Raw genomic sequence first — 11,215 nt, forward strand, 5'->3', positions numbered from 1 at the left:
CTGATGAGGGACTGGATCCTGGGATCCAGGATCATGACCTGAGCCAAAGGCACTCACTTAACCAACTGAGCCACTTTTTTTTTGGTTTAAGATTTTATTTTTAAGTAATCTCTATATCCAACGTGGGGCTCAAACTCATGACCTCGAGATCAAGAGTTGTACCCTTTACTGACTCAGCCAGACCAGGTGCTCCTGGGATAGGCTCTCTGAAGCACATAGGTCTGGTGTGGGCTGGGATCTGTAAGGTCCTGTGACCTTTGGGAAATTACTTCATCTCTTCAGACAGAGATCGAGAGAATGGAAATACTCGTTGTACCTACCGCACAGGCTTGTCCTGAGGTGTGAGAGGCTTTGAGCCCCTCACCACAACGCCTGGCACAAAGTGAGGCCCTCCATGGATGAACACCAATGACCATGCTGCCATTTTGTAACAAGAACTGATATCCAGTGTTCTGGATGGACACACCTTGTTTTCTGAGCCTAGGTATTTCTAAAGACAGGAGTCCCACCCAATGGATCATAGCACGTGACCAAGTCCTGAACTCTCACTGGTGTCCTCTGAGCAGAAAGCAGGTCTCCCACTACTTACTACTTTCTGCTTCAGGCCACATCAGCCCAAAGCCACTGGCTTTTCACTGGCTTTTGTTTTCCTCTTCTTTTTTCCTAAGGGAAGTCTGTTTATTCTGAAGCTTGTAGGGGAGAGCAAGGTGGAGTTGGACCTGAAGCAGCAGACTGCAGAGCTCAGTGGGATGTCCCACCTGACCACCAGCTTGGGCTGTGAGCAACTTTATTTTCTAGATGGTTCTTCCCCTATGAGCTGGGTAACCCCTCTGTCACACCTCTGCTGTATAAAAAGGATCAGATGACCTTTTTTTCACAACTTAAGCTGGGGTATTTTTAGCTAGACTGTTCTCTAAACCCTAACTTGTGTTTAGTTTCCTAATCTATCATATATGATTGCTCTAGTTCTGTCTTGGGCTCTCCTTTTCCAGGGGGAGAATTTCCCAGATCAGTGGGCTCCCTGCCCAGCCATTCTGACATTTTTTTCTTCGAGTCTGTGTTGAGGAGCCCATCTGCCCCAGAAAGCATTTGCTTCCCATAGGCAGTCCTTCCAAAGGCTCTTTGTCTTTGGTCCTGTTCACTACCTGGGTTGGGGACACAAAGGGATTTAACAGCTCTCTTCACAGAGCGTGTGGTGAGCAGGGTGAGGAGGATGACGACTTTCCTCCCTCCCCAAAGGCCTCTGGCTCTTCAACAACTTACAACAATGAAAATTGCTTCTACTGTTTTCTCTCCTCTCTCCTTCCCCAGGAGAACAGGCCAAATGCTGCTCAGTTCCTCTTGCATCCGATTTGAGTTTGTATTTCATTATAGAAATCAGTCCTAGCAGGAAATGCTCTTAACAGAAGTGCACGCTTGCTGGTTTTTTACCACGTGCATGTCATTCTAAGTGCTTTGTGTGTGTTTATTCATTAAGCCTCTCCATTACCTTTCAGAGTGGGTACTGCCATTATCCCCCTTTAGAGATGAGGAAACTGAGTCTCACAGAAGCTGAGTAGCTTGCCTCTCCCTCCCCCATCTTCTCTCCATTGCCTCCCAAGGTTGCTGGGAATGCATTCCATACCAGCCAGTCTCTGGGCTCAGAGTGGGGTGGAGACAGTGGGGAGTGGACCTGGAGGGGCAAAGGGAGGATATGAGGGTACAGAACACACACCGCTTTCCGCCTCCCTCTTCCACTGGGGGATCTGCAGGGACCATTTTCTATTGGGTCAAACCTGGTATTCAAGGAATTCCACAACAACCCCATCAAATTCAGCCTTCTCCCCTCTGGATCTCTAGAGAACAGGCCTCACACTCCATTTGCTCGTATCCTTACTCTGTGTGTCTGTTTTTTATATTATATATGCTTTTTTTTTTTTTTAAAGATTTTATTTATTTGACAGAGAGACACACAGCGAGAGAGGGAACACAAGTAGGGGGAGGGAGAGGGAGAAGCAGGCTCCCCATGCAGGACTCATCCCAGGACCCTGGGGTCATGATCCCAGCTGAACGCAGACGTTTAATGACTGAGCCACCCAGGTGCTCCATTGTATATGTTACATATATTTAAAAATCTTATTTGTTTATGTTACTCCAATACCCAGGCCCAAGGGGATTTTTGTGCTTGTCGGGACAAGCACCGTCTCCTAGGCAGTCTGGCAGCTTAAGATGGGAACAGCCTGGCTGGTAAGGAGATGGCGAATGGACCTCTCCCTGCTCAGGGCACATAATAAGAAGGGTCTCGTGGAGCGGTGAGACTCTCGGCTCTGAATCTAGAGAGACTGGGTTTACACTCCAACTTTGTCACTTACTCCTTGGACTGCTACCTCACCCCCTGGAGTCTGTCTTTCCTCATCAGTAAAATGGGGATGGCTCTTAACAGCGTGGTTTCTATTGTAAGGATTAACTAAGATCATGAAGGTGAAGAGAGTGGCGTATCAGAGGCCCTCCTCTACAGAAGGGACTGGGCTCTATTCACCTTTTTTTTAAAAAAAGGTTTTTATTTATTTATTTGACAGACAGAGATCACAAGTAGGCAGAGAGGCAGGCGGATAGAGAGGGGGAAGCAGGCTCCCCACCCAGCAGAGAGCCCAATGCAGGGCTTGATCCCAGGACCCTGAGATCATGACCTAAGCCAAAGGCAGAGGCTTAACCCGCTGAGCCACCCAGGTGCCCCTCTACTCACCTATGAATCCCTGCCCCTAGCACACGGCCCTGCGTGTAGCAGGTTCTTGGGAGCCGTTTCCTGACCTGAACGGATGGTGAGGCCCTTTGAGGATTTGGGTACCGGTAGTGTTAGCGGGTTCTGAGGTAATTAATGTTCCCTCTCCCTCACCTCTGCCAAGCCCCCTTGCGTATCCCTGAAGGTCTTCGAAGGTGACTGGGTTTCAGTAATCCACTCTGCCCCCATTTTCCCAGCGCCCTCTTTGTCTGAGGCCCTTGTCATGCCTCAGCCTGAAGGCAACAGTGAACTCTCCGGCCCCTTGTATTTCCCATGGCCTGGCTTACACTGCCCTCTGCTGGGTGTTTGCGGGACAGGCATGTTAAAGGAGGGTTTGCTGTGACTTTTTCTTGACATTGGAGAAGAGAGGGTCCCCTATAGGGGCTGTTTGCAATGTGTAGTATTTAAGACCCCCTCCCCAATTTAGCTTGCAACTCCTGAGGCTTACCAAACACAAGAGACTTTTTACCAACGTCCCCGACCACTCTGGCTATCAGATAATGCTATCTTCCAAGGCTCAAATTTCTCAGGCACTTTGTGTCTGGCCTTGGCCAAAAGGAAGGGAGTAGAGTTTATCTGATACTATTCCCCGTCTGGTATCTGGTTTCTTCTGAGTCCCTGGACACCTAGTTCTTAGCGCTGTCCCAGCTGCCTTCAAGGGTTTGGGGTCACAGGAGGCATCGGAGCCAAGCGAGAGAAGGAATGGACCCTCCTTAGCTGGGGCTTGCAGCCGCCTGCCTCACCCTCCTGCTTACACCTCCCAGCCTTCTGCCTGTTGTCCCTTCTCAGAGCTGATCCCTGCCCAGGTCTGTGAAGACGAAATAGGGTCCTGCATGTCAGAGTGGGAAACTGGGGGCAAAAGATGGGGCCATCTCCCATTGACCTTGCTGTGGAACCTGCTAGAAGTGTACGCCAAAGCCCCTGCTGAGGTCCCAGGTGATGGCTAACACATGTCACCAGACACGAAGCAGGAAGCTACAGGCACCTTCTGACTGCAGCCTCATGAGAGACCCTAAGCAGGAACAGCCTACCTTACCCTAGCCAACCCCCAGAATCAGGAGATAATAATGATAGTTGTTTAAAGCCCCAGAGTTTGGGGATGATTTCTTATATGACCATAGATATCCAGAAAAAGTGGTTTATTAGGATTGTGGGATCCTGGGTATCAATACTGTTTTTCTATATTTTCCCAGATTTCAGCAGTAACCATTTATTTCTTTTATAATTGATTAGAAATTGTTATTGAGAATAAAAACTTGGGGGCACTTGGGTGGCTCAGTGGATTGAGCCGTTGAGCAGCTGACCTCAGGTGAGGTCACGCATGACCTCTGGGTCCTGGGATCCAGCCGTATGTGGGGCTCCCCATCACCCAAAAGTCTGCTTCTCCCTCTCCCACTGCCCCTCACCCTGCTCCTGCTCTCTGTCACATAAATAAAATCTTTAAAAAAGAAGAAGAGGGGCGCCTGGGTGGCTCAGTGGGTTAAGCCGCTGCCTTCGGCTCAGGTCATGATCCCGGGGTCCTGGGATCGAGTCCCACATGGGGCTCTCTGCTCAGCGGGGGCCCTGCTTCCCTCTCTCTCTCTGCCTGCCTCTCTGTCTACTTGTGATCTCTGTCTGTCAAATAAACAAAATCTTTAAAAATAAAAAATAAAAAAGAAGAAGAAAAATATGTTCTAATTTTTCTCCACTTCACCAAGGGAGAAATTAGGCCTGAATTTGAATTGAGGGACTTAAACCAGGCTTGGGGAAAAATTTTCCATGCAAGATTAATTAGATGCTTGAACGCATTAGAGACACATTCAAGTTGGTATGATGGAAAGAGTGGTCCATTCGGAGTGAGGAAACTTGGAAATGAATCTTCGGGTTTTTTTGGGTGACCTTGAGCAAGTCCTTGCTCAAATTCAGCTTTCTATTTTGAAAAATGCAGCTGGCTGCTTAGGGAAGATAACATCCAGCAGGGCGCCTGGCCCAGAAAAGTGGTAGGTGATCCTGCCTCATCAATGCCAATTATAAACAGGCATCTGCGAGCTCTGTGCACGGCCCATCCTTCACTGCCACCCGAGGCTACAGTTCCAATAATGAAATCTGCCTTTGAGAAAAACCACAGTTCTTTAAAAAAAAAAAAGAAGTCCAGCAACCCTGAGCGGCCCTCGAAGAGGTCCCGGCCTGCGCCGCCCGCCCTTGCTGGCTGGGGGTGGGTAGCGCGGCTCCTCCCCGGACCCCGGCGCCGACAGAGGGCGGGGGCGCGCCGGGCTGGTGTCCTGGCAACCCCGGAACGCGCTTCCGCGCGGGAAGCGAGCAGACCCGCTGAGCTCTCGCCCTCGGCTCGGGTTCCTCGCCCGCCCGGCGCCCGGCAGTTCTGCCGCCGGTTGGTGCGTTGATCTGGCCGCATCCTCGGTGGAGATCTCCGCAGAGGGAACGGGTGGAAGCCGGGGAGGTGGAAGGGGAAGGAGCACCTGGCGCCGGCGAGGCAGTGAGTGTGGGCGGGGAAGAGAACCCACTGGAACTCGACCGACAAAAGCCCGGGGAGAGGGAGGAGCCAGGGAAGCTCTGATTAAGACGCCAACCCTGCCCCCTCTGGACTTGATGGCTTGTGGACTTCCTCCTTTTTTGCTTTGATTGATGCCTTTCTTAAAAAAGGTCTTTCCTTGGTCTCCGGGTTGCTTTTAATACTTAAAATCAACACACGTGTAGATGAGTCCATGTACCCTGGAAATGGTCCACGGGACTGTCCTCTCCCCTCCATCGGCAGAGCGCCCTGCAGCAGAGAGCTGGCAAAGGCAAGACAAAGGAGACTCCGCCATGACCACAGTGGAGAAGAGAGACAGTTGAGTTGAGGAAGTCGGAAGGGCTGGGTGTGGATTTGGTCGCCAGATCCAAGTATATACCAAGGCCGGGAAGTTCAAAACACTTAAAGTTTAAAGGACGGCCAGTTTGCAGGCGTATAAAAAGAACTCCTTAAATAGTAGCCTTTGTCTGTGTTAGTCCAAGATATTTTGTTTGTTTGTTTGTTTTGTAAGCAGAGTTTATTGGGTTATAGGACAAAGCTCCTGAAAAAGGAGGGACCCTTAACCCATTATCGGATGAGGCATCTGCTGATGTATGATCAAAGTAGCTCAAAGCAGAGGTTCTTACAAATTACCTTCTGGGATCCTGTAACAGCCCCAGAGGTATATTCCTAATGAATAAAGAGAGCCAGAGGTTTGACCTGCCCAGGGGTTCAGTCAATAAACAGAGAAACTGAGATTTGACCACAGTCTTCTGGTCCCCTAAACCTATGTCCTTTCATTTTTCCTTGCTCAGACATTAGATTGGTGGCACTGTTTATTGGATGGGAGAGCTCGGGTGGAAAGTATGATCCCTTTAAAGAAAGGTTTACATTAGATAATGGATGGTGGCTCCCTAATTGGTTCTGAAGGCTGAGAAGGATGTGTGTGGGCCCACGGCCTTTAGAGAACAGGGTCATGGGGCAGAACAGCCACAGTCTCTCAGAAAACCTTGGAGTGAGTGAATGAGCATTTGTAGGTGAGTGGCCTGCATGTGGGAAAAAGGGAACATTTTAGATGTTCTGTCTCTGCCCCATCAGATCATAGCTTGGTCCTTGGTCTTTTGTATTATAGATCTCCCATCTCCATTCTCCTTCACAAGTGCATGGAGAGGAAGGAGGTGTGACTCTCCATACCACCTGTAAGTGGAGAGCAGAAGAGCAGGAGTTAGAACCATTAATGGTCTGATGTGGCTAGGTCAGCAAGGAGGAAAAGGGTTTGGGATTCTAATGTTAAGCTCCAGACTTTTCCATAGTTTCCAGGTTGAGTTCAGGTAATGGAGGGAGCTGGGGTTTTAAAGATGGAGTAGAGGGGCTCCATATTTTTGAGTTAGGATTACTGGAAGAACACCAGACCCTGAGATCCCCAAAGATCCATGACTTCTTGTTTTGCTCTGTAGGTACGTCCCCTCAGGAGACCACATCTGAGCTCAGCTTAACATGGAGTCCATGGGTTTCGGGAAGGAAGGGGCTCCATGATCCTGTTGAAGATAAATGCAAAACGGGGGTATATATGCATTTTTCCAGGAAGGGGGGCCCATTGCTTTCATGACTCCTCAGGGGAGTCTGTGATCCAAAAACAGGGTTAAAAAACCACTGTCCTGGACCCTCAGGTTGTTTGTTGAGTCAAGAAAAGGGCGAGAAACAGAGTGTTTGTTCAAAAGGTATCCACATTAAGCTAGCTTGGCTAGATGTATTACTTTCTGCTGCCAGACCATGCTATTGTGTAAATGAGCCGAGATGACAAGTGTGTGAAAGTTCCTTGGTTATGTAAGGTGTTATTCCTGACTAAAGACTTGGAAATAATTAGCGTGAATTCCAGATGGTACCAAAGAAACAGACTTTTTTCTTAACTCCCCATTTCCCCCTGAATTCCTTTCTAGTTGCCGGAACCTTCTCTCGGTCCTTTTAGTTGAATCGTCTTGTATCAGAGCGGTTTAGTGAACTTGTTAGTTTCCTATTGGTTGGCTGACCGGACATTGAATTTGAATAACAATGATCATGCAAGGTGATGACCTTTTCCAGAAGGATGTGGTTTAGCTTCTCTGTATTACAAGAGCCTCCAGAGTTAGGTGGGGCAGGTGTGGGGAGCCGGGCTGGAGAGGTAATTGACTTGCTAGAATGACTGAAGTTACTTTACACAATGGGAGCATCACTGTCAGAATGGAAGGAGTCAGACTTGTAATTTCAGCTTTCTTCTCTTTGAGGAGATGCAGAGAGGCAACCAGAAGCCCTAGAAGCTGTATCTAAGTGTCTCTGGGTTGTATTCGAGACTCTGTTAGTTACTTCTAGGAAGATCCTGTAGTCAGCTGTTTGAAGGATGTGCTCTCTGCCTGTTTAGCAGAGACTGCATTTCCTACCCGTGCTGTCAGACAAGCCTTTCCTGTTTCAGCAGCCATCTTCTAGACATTTGCTAACATAAAACTACTACTACTACTTCTCCTCCTCCTCCTCTGCTTCCTCCTTGTTCGTCTTCTTAAGATTTTAATTTATTTATTTGGGGAGCCTGCATGCTCAATTGGTTAAGTGTCTCCCTTTGGTTCCTGTCACGATCCTGGGGTCTTGGGATCGAGCCCCACATCGGGCTCCCTGCTCAGTGGGGAGTCTGCTTCTCCCTCTCCTTCTGCTGCTCCCCCTGCTTCTGCTTGCTTTCTCTCTCTCTGTCAAATGAATAAACAAAATCTTTTTTTTTTTTAAGATTTTATTTATTTATTTATTTATTTGTCAGAGAGAGAGAGAGGAGCGAGAGTGAGCACAAGCAGACAGAGTGGTAGGCAGAGGCAGAGGGAGAAGCAGGCTCCCTGCTGAGCAAGGAGCCCGATGTGGGACTCGATCCCAGGACGCTGGGATCATGACCTGAGCTGAAGGCAGCCGCTTAACCAACTGAGCCACCCAGGCGTCCCTGAATAAACAAAATCTTAAAGAAATAAATTTTATTTATTTATTTGTCAGAGAAAGAGCACAAGCAGCGGGATCAGCAGACAGAGCGAGAAACAGACTCCCCGTTGAGCAGAGAGCCCGATGCAGGGCTCAATCCCAGGACCCTGGGATCATGACCCGAGCCAAAGGCAGAAGCTTAATTGACTGAGCCACCCAGATGTCCCACCAACACAAAACTTATTACTCAAACAAGGAAATGTGCTAAATTTGTATACAGTGATTTCACTGTTTGCAGGTCAGGGTTATATAATATGTTCGAATTTTGCCCCTAAAATTAAAAAAAAAAAAAAAGAATCTAGAAACTTATGATGCCGTCCATAGCAACCAGTTCTTGCTTTGGTGAACCTCAAGTCCGCTAGTAGCAAATATACAGTTAGAATGTTTACATGCTATGAAAAGGCAACCACTGGGGCCCCTAGGTGGCTCAGTAGGTTAAGTATCTGATTCTTAACTTTGGCTCAGGTCATGACTTCAGGGTCCTGGGATCAAGCCTCACCTCGGGCTCTGGGCTGGATGTGGAGCCTGCTTAAGATGCTTAAGATTCTCTCCCTGGGTGGTTCAGGTGGTTAAGTGACTGCCTTTGGCCCAGGTCATGATTCCAGGATCCTGGGATCGAACCCCATATTGGGCTCTCGGCTTAGCGGGGGGCTTGCTTCTCCCTCTCCCTCTGCCGCTCCCCCATTTGTGCTCTTCTGCTCTCTCTCTGTCAAATAAATAAAATCTTAAAAAAAAAAAAATTCCCTCTCCCCCTCTCCCTCTGCCCCCGCCCCCAATGCACTCTCCTCCTCTTCTGAAACGAATAAATAAATCTTAAAAAAAAAAAAAAAAAAGGCAACCGCTGTTGAAACTGTTAAGACCTATGGGCAAAAATCATTGTAAGTAAATGCTCTTTTTCTTTTTTCAAGATTTTATTTATTTATTTGACACAGAGCAAGGGAGAGAGAGAGAGACAGAGAGCAAGCACAAGCAGGGGAAATGGCAAGGAGGGGAGAAGCAGGCTCCCCGCTGAGCAAGGAGTCTGATGTGGGATTCAATCCCAGGACCCTGGAATCATGACCTGAGCTGAAGACAGCTGCTTAACTGACTGAGCCATCCAGGTGCCCCTCTACTCTTTTTTTTTTTTTAAAGGTTTTATTTACTTATTTGACCGAGAGAGGAATCACAAGTAGGCACAGAGGCAGGCAGAAAGAGAGGCGGAAGCAGGCTCCCTGCTGAGCAGAGAGCCCGATGTGGAGCTCAATCCCAGGAACCTGAGATCATGACCTGAGCTGAAGGCAGAGGCTTTAGCCCACCCAGGCACCTCAAGGCACTCCTCTACTCTTGCTCTTATTTCTTGTCTATACGTGTGGATCCCTTCTGCATCTTTATAGATAAACTTCATACCTTTTTCATAGGTATGTTTCTAGAAGTAGAACCACTGGACCAAAAGTGCCATTCTCACAGGATTCAGAGGCAACATACAACCAAAGTGCTTTTTAGTGAGCTGGAGACTTTTCCACCAGCAATGTATAAGAATGCCACTCCTCCAAGCTGAGCCAAACTTGGGTATTTGCAAACTCAAAGCAAATACTGGTATCTTGTTTTAAATTCAGCTCTTTGATTACTAGGAAGGATGGATTTTTGTTCAAGTGTGTATCAACGATTTGTGGGTGTGTGTGTGTGTGTTTTAATGAATTACCTAATCACGTCCTTTGCTCATTTTTTTCTCTTTGGGTATTTATTTCATCTAGTAAATTTATAAAAACTCATAATTTGTCATGACTATTCTTTTTCTTAATTGTGTATGCTATAAAGTTTCCCCCAGTTTATAGTTTGCTATGGAAGTTTTCAATGTATATGTATTCAAATTTATGCATCTTTTCCTTTATTTTGCCTATATTTGATATCTTTCTTAGAAATAACTTCCCCAAACTAAGATTGTATAAGCAATCAATTATCATTTTTTCAGGTACATCCCTTATTTTGAGTTTTATATTCAAATCTATAAGTCATCTGGAATTTATCTGTGGATTAATTAATTTTATTTTCATTGCACATGGTTAATTCATTGTTTCAGCAATATTTTTGAATAATACATTTTTTTCCTCATGGACATGAAATGCCACTTTTTTTTTTTAAAGATTTTTATTTATTTGACAGACAGAGATCACAAGTAGGCAGAGAGGCAGGCAGAGAGAGAGAGAGGAAGAAGCAGGCTTCCTGCTGAGCAGAGAGCCTGATATGGGGCTCGATCCCAGGATCCTGAGATCATGACCTGAGCTGAAGGCAGAGGCTTTAACCCACTGAGCCATCCAGGCACCCCAAGATGCCACTGTTATATAAGATTTTATTCTACCTACATTTTCTTTTTTTTTTTTTAATTTATTTTTTTAAGATTTTATTTATTTATTTGACAGAGAGAGATCACAAGTAGGCAGAGAGAGAGGAGGAAGCAGGCTCCCCGCCGAGCAGAGAGCCCGATGGGGGACTCCATCCCAGGACCCTGAGATCAGGACCTGAGCTGAAGGCAGCGGCTTAACTCACTGAGCCACCCAGGCGCCCCTCTACCTACATTTTCTATTTTGTTCTCTTGATTTAGCTGTTAGGGTTAGTGTCAGTACCATCTTGATTATTGTAACATCAAGATACATTTTTTTTGAGCTTTTATTTATTTATTCGACTGACAGAGATCACAAGTAGGCAGAGAGGCAGGCAGAGAGAGAGGGGAGGAAGCAGGCTCCCTGCGGAGCAGAGAGCCCAATGCGGGGCTCAATCCCAGGACCCTGGGATCATGACCTGAGCCGAAGGCAGAGGGTTTAACCCACTGAGCCACCCAGGCGCCCCTCAAGATACATTTTATAAATTATACTCTATAGCTCTGTAACCTTGAACAAGTAATTGGGCATTTTTGACACTTGATTTCTTTATGTGTAACGTTATTTCTATTTTATTTGTGATTATAATAATTCATTGCTAATACTGTTTACTTT

Source organism: Neovison vison, chromosome 1 (assembly GCF_020171115.1).
Source record: "Neovison vison isolate M4711 chromosome 1, ASM_NN_V1, whole genome shotgun sequence".
Classification (NCBI taxonomy): domain Eukaryota; kingdom Metazoa; phylum Chordata; class Mammalia; order Carnivora; family Mustelidae; genus Neogale; species Neogale vison.